This window comes from Littorina saxatilis, linkage group LG12 (genome assembly GCF_037325665.1).
Source record: "Littorina saxatilis isolate snail1 linkage group LG12, US_GU_Lsax_2.0, whole genome shotgun sequence".
Taxonomy (NCBI): domain Eukaryota; kingdom Metazoa; phylum Mollusca; class Gastropoda; order Littorinimorpha; family Littorinidae; genus Littorina; species Littorina saxatilis.
The window spans coordinates 22,724,254-22,741,476 of record NC_090256.1 but is presented as its reverse complement, the minus strand read 5'-3'; the positions used below and the strand labels follow the sequence as shown (position 1 = coordinate 22,741,476).

At 40.4% G+C, this 17,223-nt stretch overlaps 1 protein-coding gene across 1 annotated transcript in view; it reads right to left on the bottom strand.

Annotated features, from left to right (window-relative positions):
- Positions 1 to 7,363, bottom strand: part of LOC138981531 (carbohydrate sulfotransferase 15-like) — a 65,951-nt gene extending 58,588 nt beyond the window's left edge. Inside the window, exon 1 of the mRNA XM_070354477.1 lies at positions 6,670 to 7,363. The gene's annotated coding sequence lies outside the window, so the exon portion shown is untranslated. The remainder of the gene's footprint in view (positions 1 to 6,669) is intronic.
- Positions 7,364 to 17,223: the final 9,860 nt, after the last annotated feature.

The following is a 17,223-nucleotide window of genomic DNA, read 5'->3' as shown; positions in this document are numbered from 1 at the left end:
GTTATATTCGAATTAAAAAGAAGCTATGAAAATTAAAAATATAAAAATTATGATTAAATTCATGTGCATTCATGTGCTGTTAATGTCAGCAAAAAACTCCTACATGAGTTCTATTGGTTTGAATTGTAATGATAATTTGTCAAGTATTGTGTTGTATTAATTCTAACATATAATATATAGCTGCTTTAAATTTTAATGACGGTTGTATTTGTCTGAAATTAGTGTTGGAGAACACACCAGGAATGTACTGTGTGATGTACTGCTTTCATCGAAGTTTGAATTTCCTAAAAGAGTTTGTCAGGGGGATATATTAGACAGACAATATTTACACATACTAGTACTATAGTATACTGTATTATGCAAAAATAGTGTTGAAGTTGTATTATGAAAACTTAAGTCGTTTTGGTCAGGTTCTGTAAACATGAATTAATTTCAAAGCATTTCTGGTATAAATGCAAAACATAACATGCTTAACTACTCATATTTGATGCCATGAACTTAATGTAAATATTACAGTAGTAGCATTTTGATCAGGCTACAGCACAGTAAATTCTTAACCGTTACATATTATAGGACTAACATCGGGATGCTCATTTAACAACTGTTCCTTCTTTCTTACTTTGAATGGTGGTGGTTCAATAAATTATTTTTTCCTTTCCATTTTTTTGCTTTCCCAAATTCATTATTGAAGCTTTCATACAACACGTTTCTCACCAGGATCACACACAATTTAGACGTATTATTTTTGTGATAGATACCTTGATATAAACTGATGTTATGTGGGAGGTGACATGCAACACACATGACAGATTATTCAGCACCGCGGTCCTTTTGGTAAAAGAAAAAAGTGAACATATTTTTGTACATGAATAATTGAGTAAAACTTGTCACCTTATATTTTGCAGAACCAATGTACCCTCAGTTAACATGTGAAGTGTATGTGTAATTGTTTTACCCCCTGAGAGTCAACTTAATGCTAACCAACTGCTGCTGAGCCTGATGTGTTCTCTTGCGAAAAGTCACAATGAGGTCTGTGTGCGTAATTTTCTATTGTATATTCAGGGTCGATAAAATCTGCTGTGAATTTGCATGATAATTGTATTATCCTATTTATGCATGGTTATACAGCTGTCACTTTTTCCAAATAGCAGATTTATCGAACCGAGTTGTGTGTTTGTAATGCATCTGCTTTGCTATTGATATATTCAAATTTCATGCAAATGTGAACTGTCACGTACTCTTCAATGTTTTCTCGTGAGCTGATGTGGATATCAGTTTCACAGATATAGGAACTTTTCCTATTTGGTTTAAACAAAATTTTATTCAGAATTTCTTCGCATGAACAGTTCGAAACACACAGCTGGCACACGCACTCAAGCAAATTTATGCTTATATCACGTGACCAGAACAATACTAAATTACACACATTTTCGTAATGGTGGACATAACAACAATAAACCAGAAGAACAAATTGAAAGAATGGGGATGGGGAGCTAAATAGGAACAAAAGAATCTACAGAAGATAAAAAAAGAAAAGGGAGGGGGAGGGGGAAGAAAGTACTAACAACCACAAGGAGAGACTAGGACGAAAGCGCATAGGAAGAGAGCATCAAGTCTAAAACATGCAACATGTAAATTCAAGTAAATGTAACAATTTTTTATGGAAGGCAGTAATTCGTTAACATATAAAATACGAGACAAACGATAATAATCATTACTTATACGCTGCCTAAGTAATCAAATACGATAACAGAGAGAGGCAGTGTGGAGGTACACATACGCCTTCACACACACATACACTATCAATGCGTGAACACATCCATCTAATCAGTCGACCAGATTTAACAATAAACGATTGGACAGACTCAAATATCAATATGTTATTACGAACAGAATATTGCTCGCTACCTTTTAATAATATTTCCAAGCGTCTGAAGTGAACAGGCAACGAATTGATTGTTGTCAGACGAGCATCTGCATACAAAGTGCAGTTTAATAAATAATGTTCGGCTGTTTCATTTCGATCACCGCAAACACACTGTGCGTTATCTTTTAGATGGCGTTTACACAAGTCTGAATTAAGGTTACTAATATTTAAACGCATTCTGCAGTGTTGAACTTCTGTCTGTCGTTTTCCAAAATAATAATAAGCTGGTACACTATGATCAGGACTTTGTAAATAATGCTTAAACTCGCTAATTGAATTTGTTGTTTTAATCACATCAGGCAAATTATTCCATAAAACTGTGGAGAATGGAATGAAGGATGTTTGGAATATGTCTGTCCTATGTGCTGGGACGAATCTTTCGAATGGTCGTCTTCTGTGGTAGGGATTTAGTGAAGAGACTAGTGGTGGCAAGAGGTTAATCAAATATTGTGGACATTTACCATGAACCATTTTGTGAAATAAAATTAATTTATGTCGTTTTCGGCGTTCCTTTAAACTATAAAAACCACTTTCTTTGTAAATCTTATCATGGCTTGTTCCGCGCACACCGCCAATTATAACACGTAATGCTTCAAGGTGTAATTTTTCAAGTGTTTTTGATAAGGCTTCGGTACAATTGTCCCATAACACATCATCCGTCGCGATATAACCTTGAACGGTTGAAAACAACGTTAAACACCAAATACATAAAGAAAGAAAGATAACACATCAGCGTAATCGAAATGTGGCAGAATACAAGATTTATACATTATTTCCAAACTATTTCTGCATAACTTATACTTATAATATCTTAAGCAGTTAATCAACAAAGTGGTCTTTTTCACAATATTTCTAATTTGAGCGTCCCATTTACAATCGTTTTGCAAAAAAATGCCAAGATGCTTGTGCTCTGGTATGTCTTCCAGGAGATTTCCATTAAAAAATAGAGGGTCATTTTGGTTTAAATCACGTTTTATATTCAGCAGTTTAGTTTTGGTTTCATTAAATGTAACTTTCCAACGTACTGCCCAACTACTAATTTTATCAAGGTCTGAATTAAGAATTTCGGCACATCGTATCGGGTCATGTAATGCAAGTGACAAACTAGTATCATCAGCAAACAATTTGATAACAGACTCAATATCATTTACAATATCATTTATATAAATCAAAAATAACAAGGGGCCTAACACTGAACCCTGAGGAACGCCTGCTTGTAAACCTTTTAACTCTGACTTGGCACCTTTAACAACAACTGATTGAACACGGTTTGTTAAATAGCTACGAAACCATGACAATAGTCGGCCTCGAACACCAATCGACTCCAGTTTTACCTTTGTGCGAAACTTTATCAAAAGCTTTTGACACATCAAAAAATACCGCCTGTGTTGTTAAACCGTTGTCGTAGTTTGAACACAAGTCATTATATATGGAGACAAGTTGACAGATCGTCGAGTCGCCGGGTATAAAACCGGACTGTGTAGGTGTGAGAATGTTGTTGGATTGTAAAAAGTTATATATAATTGGCTGTGAATACATCGCTCCAAGACTTTGCCAACACAGCTCAACAAGGAAATCGGACGATAATTATTACTAGCGTCTGCAGGACCTGTCTTGTAAATAGGCGTAACATTAGCTGTTTTCCACATGTTAGGATAAACTCCTTCCCTCAGACTCCTGTTGAAGATATACGTCAGTGGCTCCGAAATAACATCTATGAGAAGTCTGTTGTGAATCAAATCGGGACCAATGGCTTTTCTTTTATCAAGGTTTCTAATTACATCTTTTACCTCATTAACTGACAAAACAATATCACAAATTTCGCGATCTAACAACGGGACTTGAGGGACTTCATCGTCTGGGTCTTTGACAGTGGAATCTTTTATAAAAAAAATATTAAAGGCGTTGGCTTTGTCTTGGCTTAATTCGTAAACTTTGCCGTTGTCACAGATAGGTGGAATTTCATCTTCACATAAACCTTTCTTCTTCATAAATGACTTCACCAGTTTCCACCAGTCTTTGCTACCAAACTGCGTTGGATCAGAAACTTTAACATCTAATTCAACTCAACTCAACTCAACTCAAATTTATTAATCCATATGGAAATTATATTGTGACAATACTCATTTCCAATCAAAAGAATAAGAATGCATAATAAAAAATAAAAAAACATCATAAGAAAATAAGTGAGTATGATTATTATGAGTATGATCACAGTCTCACTAACGCAAACAGTCATCCGTCAAGTCAAGTCTGCCAACACACAACTCACTCACACAACAACAACAGCAACAGCAATACAATTTAACAAAAACCATAATTCCAATAACAAAAAGACGTCCAAGAGACTAGAGTCCACCTCCACATCCACGCACACACAAGGTATACAAAGCACCACATGTCGACTAGAACACCGCATTCGGAATAGAATTCAATAATACGTTCTCTTTTCTTTGTTTTAATAAGGTTACGTGCCTGGCGATAGTTCAACCAGTCTTCCGGCTGCTTACTTGTTTTGGCTTTCAAGTGAATCTGGTCACGTTGGTCAATTAACATTAGGATTTCAGGTGTTATCCAGGGTGCGTCTTTAGGGCGTATCGTAACTTCTTTTACTGGCATAAACTGTTTTGCTATACCCATAAACATTGCAGAAAAAATATTAACACTTTCATCAAACACCTCCTTCATCAAAATTTCTTGCCAGTTAACCTGAGAAAGTGCTGCACAGAAACCATTAACATTAAGTTTACTATAATTAAAAATTGTTCTTTTATAGGAAATATTTTTGTTCACACTTCTATCTAAAACAGCTTGTGGTACACTGTGGTCGCAACAAATAGGTGGCAAAACATTCACAGATTTAACCAACTGAGGAGTCTGGGTAACTATGAGGTCGATACATGTACTTGTGGTGGCTGTTACACGTGTCGGCGTATTCACAAGTTGACAGAGCTGGTGCGCATGTAAAATATTCAAAAAGTTCCGCGATGGAGAGTTCAGGATGTCGACGTTGAAATCGCCCAAAATCACAAATCTCAAAAACTGGTTATTCACTCGCCTTAAATTTTTATCAATTAAATCCCAAAAATGAATACTTGCATTGGGTGGGCGATAGAATGAGCCAATTAAAATGCCTTCGTGGCCCAACTTTGTCTCAATCCAGACTGCTTCAAGACCATCAACTTGGAGATCCTATTTCATTACACCTCACTGCATGAAATGTAAAGTCTTTGAAAAAGAGATGTGATAGTTAGAAAGAGGACCGACTAAGAACCATTTATTTGTGCTCCAAATCCTGCAGGGTTTCCTGGTTTAATTTCCAAACTACTGATTTCCAGTGCTTGCTCAGTACTAATATTGTCAACAGCGTAATTTAGGTTTCAAGGTTAAAATGCATATGTTGTATTTGTAAGTCTGATGCGTGGCTTTCTGTATGGCAGCAGAGGAAAGTACATGTAGGTAATGGTGTTGACAGTTACTAGTTAGCAAAACTAATCCTTTAAATCACTGTAAACTTTGCCATCGTTTTCTTCATAAAAATTGTCATAAACTTTTCTGCAAATTAGTACAGCATGGCCACATTTTATAAAAATTATAATTGAGGGAAAAATTGATGTTCAACTCAAAACCTTTAAATTTATTTTTTGGGGGAACTGAAAACTTGCCCTCCGCGGGTTAGGGGGAGTCCCATATTGGTTGGGACGAGAAAGAATTTACCCGATGCTCCCCAGCATGTCGTAAGAGGCGACTAACGGTTCTGTTTCTCCTTTTACCCTTGTTAAGTGTTTCTTGTATAGAATATAGTCAATGTTTGTAAAGATTTTAGTCAAGCAGTATGTAAGAAATGTTAAGTCCTTTGTACTGGAAACTTGCATTCTCCCAGTAAGGTAATATATTGTACTACGTTGCAAGCCCCTGGAGCAAATTTTTGATTAGTGCTTTTGTGAACAAGAAACAGTTGACAAGTGGCTCTATCCCATCACCCCCCTTCCCTCCGTCGCGATATAACCTTGAACGGTTGAAAACGACGTTAAACACCAAATAAAGAAAGAAACTGAAAACTTTCAAGCAGCTGATATCACATATATACTTCTACGCATGTACACTACATTGGGGTGTGCACGTTAAAGATCCCACGATTGACAAAAGGGTCTTTCCTGGCAAAATTGTATAGGCATAGATAAAAATGTCCACCAAAATACCCGTGTGACTTGGAATGATAGGCCGTGAAAAGTAGGATATGCGCCAAAATGGCTGCGATCTGCTGGCCGATGTGAATGCGTGATGTATTGTGTAAAAAAACCCATCTCACACGGCATAAATAAATCCCTGCGCCTTGAATATGTGCGCAATATAAATTGCATAACATTTTTTTTTAAAATCCCTGCGCTTAGAACTGTACCCACGGAATACGCGCGATATAAGCCTCATATTGATTGATTGATATACTTCTACGCATTTTTCAAAGTTGAAAGCTTTGTTGTTGTTTTATTTAAAGCAACAGGTGAACACTTTTATTTTATTTTATTTAAAACTAAATTAAACTGACGTTGCAAAAAACAAATGTATCACACAGACACACACTAACACCACAAGATGCATGAGAAAATCATCAATAAAATCTGACAACAACAACAACAACAAAAACACCACAAAAAACCAATAACAACAGCAACACGAGAAAAACGCACGACGAAAAGGTGACCAAAACGACACACAAATAAGTATTCAAGGAACCTTACCTACGTCATGAATGTCATAGACAAGTATTTCGTAGCCGCTGCGGTAGTGTTCAATCACATTGATATGCTCCCGCCAGAGGAACGTACTTCCATTGAGAAGAACAGGACATCACACACAACAAGGAAGCAGCATTCACGTGGTAGGTAGCTATTTCCTTTCCTTCAGGGCACAATCAAAGATATTCTGCTGTGCTGTGAATATTTTGAGCACACTCCCAGATCCCACACAGAAGCAGACTCCGACACAGAAACCGACCACGGTGAACCCTATGTCCAGTGTAGTTTTTATTCTTCACAGCCGATCCCGAAACTGTCTGGCCCACTGTGCACTCAGTGTCTGCATCATGTGTGTGTGCTTGTGTGTGTGTGTGTGCTTTAGTGGTTGCAGTCGATCTCCACGCTTTGATGAACTAACAACTCAGCCCCTCCTCCTGCTTGTCTGTGTGTGTGTGTAGTTGTAGCATGCGTGTGTGCGTGTCTACATGTGCGGAACTGCCGCCACACGGTCACTGCTCTTCTACATCACAGACTTTCCAGAGAGTGTGAAGCGATGATGAAGTTTGTAACTATGATCTGCGCCACTCTTTTTGCCGCGACTAGCAGTGACTACCACTATGACTACAGAATCTGTCCTACCCACTCCGTGACTCCACTGCTCTATTCGCTTCCTTGGCTGGTTGTGCCGTGCTGACAACCACTCTGCTTCCACAGGAGAACGATGCTGGTGTATAGTGCCGTTCGCAGTTTCGTTCCTTTAGTTTTACCGTCTATTGCCGCTCAATTACTTCTGCTTAAGGGAAAACATTGCTGCACTTGGTAGAATCAAAGATATTCTAGGCTACGTTAAATTTGGTGAAATGGCGATGTTGTCTGTTCAATTTTATGTCTTTTTCTACTACCACTCCAGCTCAAAAGTTGTCGGTCTCCGATTATGGGAATGGTACGGTTGGTAATTGTGGGAACTGAGCTTTCATTGACTATAGCGTTAAATAGAGAATACTGTACTAGGCCACATGGCTTCCCGTATGATACCAGGTTTACATCAGTTGTTTTTGTTTTAACATTGAATTGCAAGCGAAGGGGGGAAAACAGGGGAAAAGGAAATTTAACGTGAAACAGCAATCCCTCAGTTGAGTTTGCGTCAGTTTTGTCAAAACTTCACTAAATGTAAAAAATGTTTCCCATAGAGTGGGTGTTTTGTCAAAACTTGACTAAATGTAAAATCAGTTTCCCATAGAGTGGGTGTTTTGTCAAAACTTGACTAAATGTAAAACCATAGAGTGATGAAGTGGAAAGGGAGCTGGAAAGAAAACAGCCAGTAGTGCTGGGATAGAGATTTCCCACACCTCTTTATCCATTTACCTCATCCTTGCTCAGTCTCAATTAACCTGCCACAAGGAGGAGCGGTATTTCATTTGTACGTAAACAGGATCAGTTGACTCATTCCTAGCGGCATTTGCTACTGCCGGGAAGATCATTCACAGTTATCAGGGCCGACTCGAAATCCTTTTTTTACTCGACCCTTTTTTTAAGACGCACTTTATTGACATTGTTTCATGACGTCAGTTGCCGAAACTTTGTGAAATCGTGGAAGCCCTTGCCATCGTTTCCGCAGGACTGGTTTTTTTTCACAGCGGGGGAGAAAGCTGACGCAAAACTCTGCCTACAATTTCAGAAAAGTGCAGAAATGTCTATGCCAAGTTTGAAAAATGTGCAGAAGAAAATAAATCTGAAATAGTATCCCTGTATTAATGTTACTGTATAGCACAATGATTCACCCAGTGTTTTCATGGAATCGCCGACATTTGTAGCTACAGCGCCACCCCCACCTAATCCAATAAACGTCTTGGCTCCCCAAATGAGCGAGCAAGAAGAAAGAGGGGCGAAAAGAGAGATAGGAGAGAGAGAGAGAGAGAGAGAGAGAGAGAGAGAGAGAGAGAGAGAGAAAGAGCGAGAGAGAGAAAGAGCAAGAAGGGGGGGGGGGGAGAGAGAGAGAGAGAGAGAGAGAGAGAGCAAGAGAGAGAGAGACAGAGAGAGAGAGAGAGAAAGAGGAGGTGGCGGGGGGAGGGGGGGGGGTTAGCTTCACATCACTGATCCCAAATGTGTCTCAATGGAGAGAGTTGGGGGGAGGGGTGGCGAGGAGTGAACTGTATATACCAAGAAAACATAAAGCTCGGAGAGAGAGAGAGAGAAAGAGAGAGAGAGAGAGAGAGAGAGAGAGAGAGAGAGGGAGAAGAAATCGAGAGAGAAAGAGAGAAAGAAAGAAAGAAAGAGAAATAGAGAGGGGGGGGGGGGAGGGGGGGCAGGTCCGCCCAATACGAAAAGAATTTCTCAGTTGAACCAGGAGGTCCTCATGAAGCATAACTTATCGTAAAGGGAAAGTCACACAAGCATGTGGCGGGGAAGGGGGAGGGGCGAGTCTTTCCAGCATACCTGCGGCGAGAAGGCAGTCGTACCCTTCTGGGTTCTAGCATTCCGAGCTGCAGGTTTTACTCTTACCACAAATAGTCTACAAAGTTTCTTTCACAACCCTGCAGTATTCTTGGCTGTAGAAGTATACTACTGACCTTCTCCTCTGCAAAAACGTTTACCTTGGCATTCGCTCTGTTTCGCAGCGCGCAGTGTTTGATCGCATTAGATTCAGGGGAGATTGCCTCCTAAGATAGCATACCTGGCATCGATTGCATATTTAGATCCGGGGAGGGTTTCCTGTCTTTGATAGCATTCCTCTATTAAGTGATGCTTTCCTTTGACATTTTCGTGTGTGAGTCACATCATACAAGCAGAGGTTTTTATTTAGTATTTTGTGTGTCAAGGTTAGAAGCCTAGAACGCCACAAAAAATTAATTAAATAAATAAATAAATAAATAAATAAGGAATGAATAAATAAAAACGCATCTTCTATTTCCCTAATAAAAGGCACAACATAAAATGAAATAAAAACAATTACTTAACGTACATCTTTTCCCCTGTGTCATGGACAGTCACAGACAACAAAATATTTTTCAGTGATTGGACTTTCTTTTAGCTGGGACATGTACCCTGTCGTCATTACAAATAAACCCTACCTTTAAAACTTTTCGTCTGAATTCAGTCTCGCCCACACCTCTATAAACTATTTACTCTGAACCAACCCGTGCACGCGTGCCTCTTAATTCCAACTCCATCTTATTCATTCCGTATTTCTTCTGATTTCAACCAAACAAGGAAACCGGCAGGCGGGCATTCTGGCGTATAAACGTCAGTCATTGTGATGCGGGAATATGGCATCCTACACCATTAATATCTGTTTTCACCGCCTCAGCAGGACTACGTGTTGCTTTTAATCAACCTCCAACCCTTCATCCTACAACAATTTTATTCATTCCCTTTTTTCTCTCCTTCCATCCAAGCAATTAAAGCAGCAGGCGGGCATTCTGGCTTATGAAGGTCAGTCATTGTGATGCTGGACTATGGCATCCCACTGATATCAGCATCACCCCTGTCAGCCGCAGGGCTCACCATGCCATCATTCTTAGTCAGCCTAGTGGTAAGCCCTGCTGGGTGCCCCGACATCCAGGTTCACCATCAAAGCCACCAACGCCGATGCCTTATCGCGTTTCACTTACTGCCAGTTAGCATCATCGAATTTCCTGATTTTATCATGAGAGGGGAATTGAAAAACCCTGGTGGATACAACTATTAGTAGATTCGTCATTCTCGTTTGGGACAATCCTGTTGTTAGTCATCCTGAACTCAGGTCAAAATGAGTTACTTCCCTTCGGGTCTCATTCTATCCCTGACAGGATGCCTTGGTTTTCCTTCTCTGGAGAGGAAATCGATTTTATTTTTTTTATTTTATTTTTTTTTACATATTTAGATCTGTTCGTAATGTGCTATGGATATAAGCAGATTCGCGATCGTCGATAATGATTTTTCATGGTGTTGTGTAATTTTTAAATTACAAAGGAATTGATATGTAAGACAATTACAAGCGAGCTATCTTTCGCGGATGTATATACTGTGCAAACAACTCTGAAGTGTCACGTGATAATCAACTTTGGCTTCGGTGTGCGCCGGTGCAGACGATTTTTTCTGTAACCAGTTGAGAGTGATGCAACCATATTATATCACGGTCTCCTTCCGACAGCAGTCTAAAACTTTCGACTTGTTTTGACCTTACAACGATGTCTTTATCATAACTGTGAAGAACAGAACGGAGATCACTGTCGAAGTCGGCCAATCTGCAATCATTTTCGTCTCGCGAACACTGATCTCAAATTTAGATCATAACTCTGTATTCTTGTTTTGATAATTTAGCATGCTGTCAGAGAGAAACTCGCGATAGCCGTGGAGCGATGATTATCAGAATGGTTGTTAGTTAGATACAACAGAGCCAGTATGTTTTCTTAATGTTGACCGGCACTATCATTTTTAGGACTACGGTTGTTAAGCATAATCAAGCGTGTGCCAGAGCTTGCCCTATCAACGCTTCTGTACTGAATTAATGTTAGATACGTGCAACCACGGTGCTTTTAATTTGGTGTAATATCAGAGCAGAGAACAATCACCCTAAGCTATAAATATCCTGCCAAGTTCACGTGCGCTGACAAAACATCGGAGGGGGGGGGGGGGGGGGGGGGGGGCGCAGTGGGCACTTTTACTATATTTCTACCCCTGGTTTACGTTTGTTATAATGTTGTGTTTCTATTTGAGGTATTGTAAGTGTCTTTCCGATATGGCTGAAAATAGCGTTATTACATGACGTTATGGTAGGCAAACATTACCTGATGTCACGCGCATTCCTTCTTTGCCACTACTAAAGCAAACGTGTGCAAGATTGTATGTTACACGCTTTGTAGCATGGCAAGAACGAATTCAAACTCGAAATCGTCCCTCCAAAAGCCCCAAAATGCACACACGACTTTCATTTCTTCTGCAGTTATCGTTTCTTCTCTTTACAAATTCTTCAACGCTGAGAATGCTGAAAACGGCATCCCAGACTACAGTACTGTTTCCGCGAATTTAGCTGCCCTAGGAAAATGGCTAGCTCACGAGGCCTGTTGGTCTGAATCTAGAAGGACAGAGTTGTGAACATAGATGACAAAGATCCCGAAAAGAACAAACATTTCGCGCATGCAGACACAGAAAGACGTCATGAAGAATGCGATGCTTCAAAAGATACAGACTGTGACGATGACTGTGACGTCATTCACATATACCGAGACGTCATTCATAGTTGTTCGGTCACTTCCGTTAAAAAGTAGATCTCTCCACAATGGCTGTTGCTGTGTTTAGGTTTGTCAAGCGTGAGTACGCAAAACGTGTTTGTTCTCTCCTCTGTTGAAGCTGTGAAACATAAATGCTATTCCGAATTGGTCGTGTGACAGAGTTGTCTTCCACACTCGATAAGCTGATGTCTAACTCAGCCTGACGGCTTCGTTAGACAATCAACGTAATCTCGTGTGGAAGAAAACGTCTGTCACACGGCCAAGTCTGAATAGCAGGTAATGTCACACGTTTTCCTTCTTTGCCACTACTAAAGCAAACGTGTGCAAGATTGTATGTTACACGCTTTGAAGCATGGCAAGAACGGATTCAAACTCGAAATCGTCCCTCCAAAATCCCCAAAATGCACACACGACTTTCATTTCTCCTGCTGTGATCGTTTCTTCTCTTTACAAAATCTTTAACGCAGAGAATACTGAAAACGGCATCCCAGACGACAGTACTGTTTCCAAACGCGAATTTAGCTGCCCTTGGAAAGTGGCTCACTCACGAGGCCTGTTAGTCTGAATCTAGAAGGACAGAGTTGTGAACATAGATGACAAAGATTCCGAAAAGAACAAACATTTCGCGCATGCAGACACAGAAAGACGTCATGAAGAATGCGATGCTTCAAAAGATACAGACTGTGACGATGATTGTGACGTCATTCACATATACCGAGACGTCATTCATAGCTGTTCGGTCACTTCCGTCAAAAAGTAGATCTCTCCACAATGGCTGCTCCTGTGTTTAGGTTTGTCAAGCGTGAGTACGCAAAACGTGTTTGTTCTCTCCTCTGCTGAAGCTGTGAGACATAATTGCTATTTCGTTTTGGTCGTGTGACAGAGTTTTCTTCCACACTCGATTGCTGAGTTAGACAATCAACGTAATCTCGTGTTGAAGAAAACGTCTGTCACACGAACAAACACGTTTTGAGTACTCACGTTTTGACAACCTGGCTAACCCACCAGCCATGATTGTAGAGAGATCTACTTTCACGGAAGTGACCGAACAACTATGAATGACGTCTCGGTATGTGTGAATGGCGTCACAGTCACCGTCACAGTCTGTATCTTTTGAAGCATCGCATTCTTTATGACGTCTTCCTGTGTCTGCATGCGCGAAATGTTTGTTCTTTTCGGTATGTTTGTTTTCTATGTTCAGAACTCTGTCCTTCATAATTTAGACTGACAGGCCCCATGAGCGAGCCGATTTCCAATGGCAGCTAAACTCGCGTATGAAAAGAGTACTGTCGGGTGGGATGTCGTTTGCGGTATTCTCGGTGTTGCCGAATGTTTGAAGAGAAGAAACGATAAAAGCTGGAGAAATGAAAGCCACTTTTGGGCTTTTGGGGGGATGATTGCGAGTTTGACTCCGTTCTTGCCATGTTCCAACGCGTGTAAAATACAATCTTGCACACGTTTGCTTTAGTAGTGGCAAAGAAGAAAAGCGTCTGACAAAGGATCAGTTTCTCAATTCACCTATACATATTTCCTGGAAGATCCGAGCAATTGTAGCCGTATTTACATTAAATTACATTCCAAGAAATTCTAAATTATTCTTGTCTGTTGCAATGGATTGTGACATTTAGTGAGTTGAGTTTGTTAGCTTTTTAGTTTTGTCTCATGGTTGAGGGCTGGTTGTAAAATAATAGTAATTGCATTACCCTCGTTGATAAAAGAAGAAAAAGAGAAAAAGGTAGCTTATATGTTCGCAGGAAGCACTTCAGACATCGCCCCACAGCCATTTTTGCCGCCAGTCTCCGGAAAGAGTTTCGTAACTATTCAATATCGAAATTCCTGTCCACATACGTGTACGTGCTGTCTTAATTCCCATCTTCTTTATCGAGTCATGAAGTTCACGTGTTTTCACCTAACATCTGTTTCTCCAACCTACTGCGGTTGGAAATTCAATGGGGCTGAAAAGAAGTGAGATCAGAGAAGGAGTGATGGTTATGATGCGGTAGCACAACAATTAACTTCTCAGCGAAGCCGGTTTTGTTGTCTTTGTTTTCATTGTGAATATTTTCAGCAGTGTCTGTGACTTGTTTTCTGTATGTTAGTTAGTGTGTGTGCTTGTAATTGTGTCTTATTGTGTCGCTCGTGTTTGAAATTGGCGTTGATGGCTTTTTAATGTTTAAAAAAAAAAGTTATTGCAAACACGAAGATAGATCCGCAGTTTTCAGCGATTTTAAAATCAATGACCTAATAATGTCGTTCAGAAGTCTGTTGAAAGTCGAATAAGATAACAGCCGTGTGCCGGAACAGCACAAAATACAGACATTTTAATGAGCCAGCACAAGCTAAGGTAACGCGGTGAGCTGACCCTTTTACTCCTCTGCCCATACATATCACAGCCGTGTTCATAAAAACCACTTCACCAGTCGGCTTGGACTGAGGGGGGTGCAGTTGAACCAGGCGAATGACCCAAGACTGAGCACCTGGGAGATCATAGACTAGAGGAAGGTCATCGCCATTACCATTGAAGAACTTGAGTGGGAAGGCTGATTACCCTATGTCTTGACTACTTATGCCCGTGTGTCTGTTCTTCATTATCTACCTGGCTCTTTCTGCTTTTGTGATCTTCAGCAGGGTTGCACGCCCACCTTCAGCTCTTGGCTTCCATTGGCCCCACGGCTTTCTCAACCTCAGCCTCTTTGAACATCACGCACCACAGGCAAATGATACAAAATAAACCATTAAGGTTCTTTCAGAGTACAACTAAGTAGATTTTGTGTACTTTATAATATCATGGAAGTGTGAAACCAGCGAATAACATCCGTCGTAATGACAGAGAATTCCTAGCCTTTTTGAAGGCGGTATTTTGGCTTTTTCCGTGATTACTTCCATAAACTGGCTACCTTTTCTCATTGAGTTCAACAAATAAGTGTGTATGCTATAAGAATGTACAGACTTCCATGGAAAGATTAAATTCAGATTCAACGTTTTTGTTAGCAGAAGTGGGCAATAAGGGGTGTATCTGGCGAGCATTTAGAGACCCTTCGTTCTCTTTTCGACTCAGTCTGCAGCGATGATTCTGCGAAAATCGCGGCTGATATGCATGCTGCCTAAAGAACTGTTCACATGGCAGACTTGCAATCAATTTTCCCCCAACTTTAGTCGTTTAAAAATCTGTCCCGAGTCGTTGAGGCCAAGTCGGCGAAGTCGTGGGTTCGAACCCCGGCCGGGTCATTCCTAAGACTTTAAAATTGGCAATCTAATGGCTGCTCCGCCTGGCGTCTGGCATTATGGGGTTAGTGCTAGGGCTGGTTGGTCCGGTGTCAGAATAATGTGACTGGGTGAGACATGAAGCCTGTGCTGCGACTTCTGTCTTGTGTGTGGCGCACGTTATATGTCAAAGCAGCACCGCCCTGATATGGCCCTTCGTGGTCGGCTGGGCGTTAAGCAAAACAAACAAACAAACAAACAAGTCGGCGAAAGGTCTGCCATGTGAACGGCCCCAGCGATTTAGATGCGATTTAGGCCAGATTCAGCAGTGACTCAAAAACACAGTTGAGCACTGCTCGACTCGGCTGTGACATGTCAAAGGTTTTGCGCAGACTTTTCTTATTGCGCTTACTGATTGGTTCGCCCTAGCCAACCCACGCTAATGCAGTCTTTTCCCTTCTCCGGAAAACAACGAAGACGACCGGACAATCCCAAATGGTACAGTTCTAGTTTGCACGTTTGTGCTGTTCACATGGGCAGCGCTTTTGGTGTGACTTACCACCGACTAAAATCACTTGAAAGTTGGGGTAAAGTTGGTTGCAAGTCTGCCATGTGAACGGCACTTAAGCAACAATCCCACTCAGTGTATCGTGAAAGCACTAGGTGCGGTCTTGTTGTTCATTCTACCGTCCATTATTTGTGTAGATTGGGTGTGAACGAGAAACATGTGTTCGTTTCTTTTCTGGCTCTGCTTTTTATTTTTATTTTTATACTTACCCACAATTACATATTGAGTTAAATGATGTATCCATTCAGCTAGTGTGAAGGCCAGGTCAGTTTGGTGTAGACAAATGTGCAGAATATTCCGAGTGTGTGTGTGTGTGTGTGTGTGTGTGTGTGTGTGTGTGTGTGTGTGTGTGTGTTTTATGTTCTTCTTAATTAAGTAGCGCCAGCATGGGGCTCTGCCAACATTGTTCCCTGTCTCAATTTTGTTTACTTTTATTCACTTACTTTATATCATTACCTGCTTTTATATAAAGTTTTTTGTTCATGTAATATATGAAGTCTGTTCTGATCGGTTGATCTTTTGATTGCTATCAATTATAATTGTTACAAAAACAATCAGTTAACTGACAGTTAATAGACTACTTCTTGACCTGATTATAAGAGTACATTTGTTTTGTTCTTTTGCATCCATGCATTGTACTCACAACCAATGTAATTTTTGTGTCACAGTAAACAGACCAGTTAACACTGATTACACTGTTTTGTTAAAAACCCACCAGAATATTGTATTATTCAAGACTGGGAATTGATTCACTCTGACATTTTGGTTGAAATGGCAACGATTAAAAATCTGCGCAAGCAAAACATTGAAACACCAAACAGAGCACGGTTTAAAGTGTCTAAGCATGTGCCATAATCACCATTAGAAGCAGTCCGTACTATTACACCTAGATGTATACCTTTAAACATAAAGCTGCACCGAATCCTCTCGCACGTGCGCGTCTTTATGAGCGATCTTGTGAGGTCTTTGCGTGTGCAGGGCTTGTCTGATCTGCCTCCCATAACACCCTATTTCACTAAACTGGCATCTGCTTACATCTCATGTGGGCGGCTAAATGCTTGATCCCAGCCACCATGCAATTAACGGGTCCTTGATTGGAAACGGGGATTATAATTATGAACTGTGTGTTGATGACGGCCTTTTTGAAAAGGGTTCAATACTCAAGCGGCCTCTTCTGATGATGTAATGGTTATCAGCATTGTGGCTGCTGGCCGGTACTTCGTGTTTTCTTGAAACAGGTTTGAGAACAGAGTAAGGACAGACAATTTTGAAAATTGGCCGAGGTTCAGAAACCGCCTTAGGCCGAAAGGATCCAGGCGCAACACCATGAGGGGGGTGAGGGAACAATAGTACATTTAAGTTCATTGGTCGGAAACAAGATTTATCACTTTTAAAGGCCATTTGATATCTTACGAGAACAATTGTTACTGTCATTGTTTTCATATTTTATCTGCAGCATCTGTGCCTGTTTCTATGTATTTTTTTTCTATTTTCCGTTGTACATGTAGTTTGTTACGTTTTTGTGAAGTGTTTTTTTCTTCTTCTATATTTGTGCGTTCGTGTTTCGTTTGT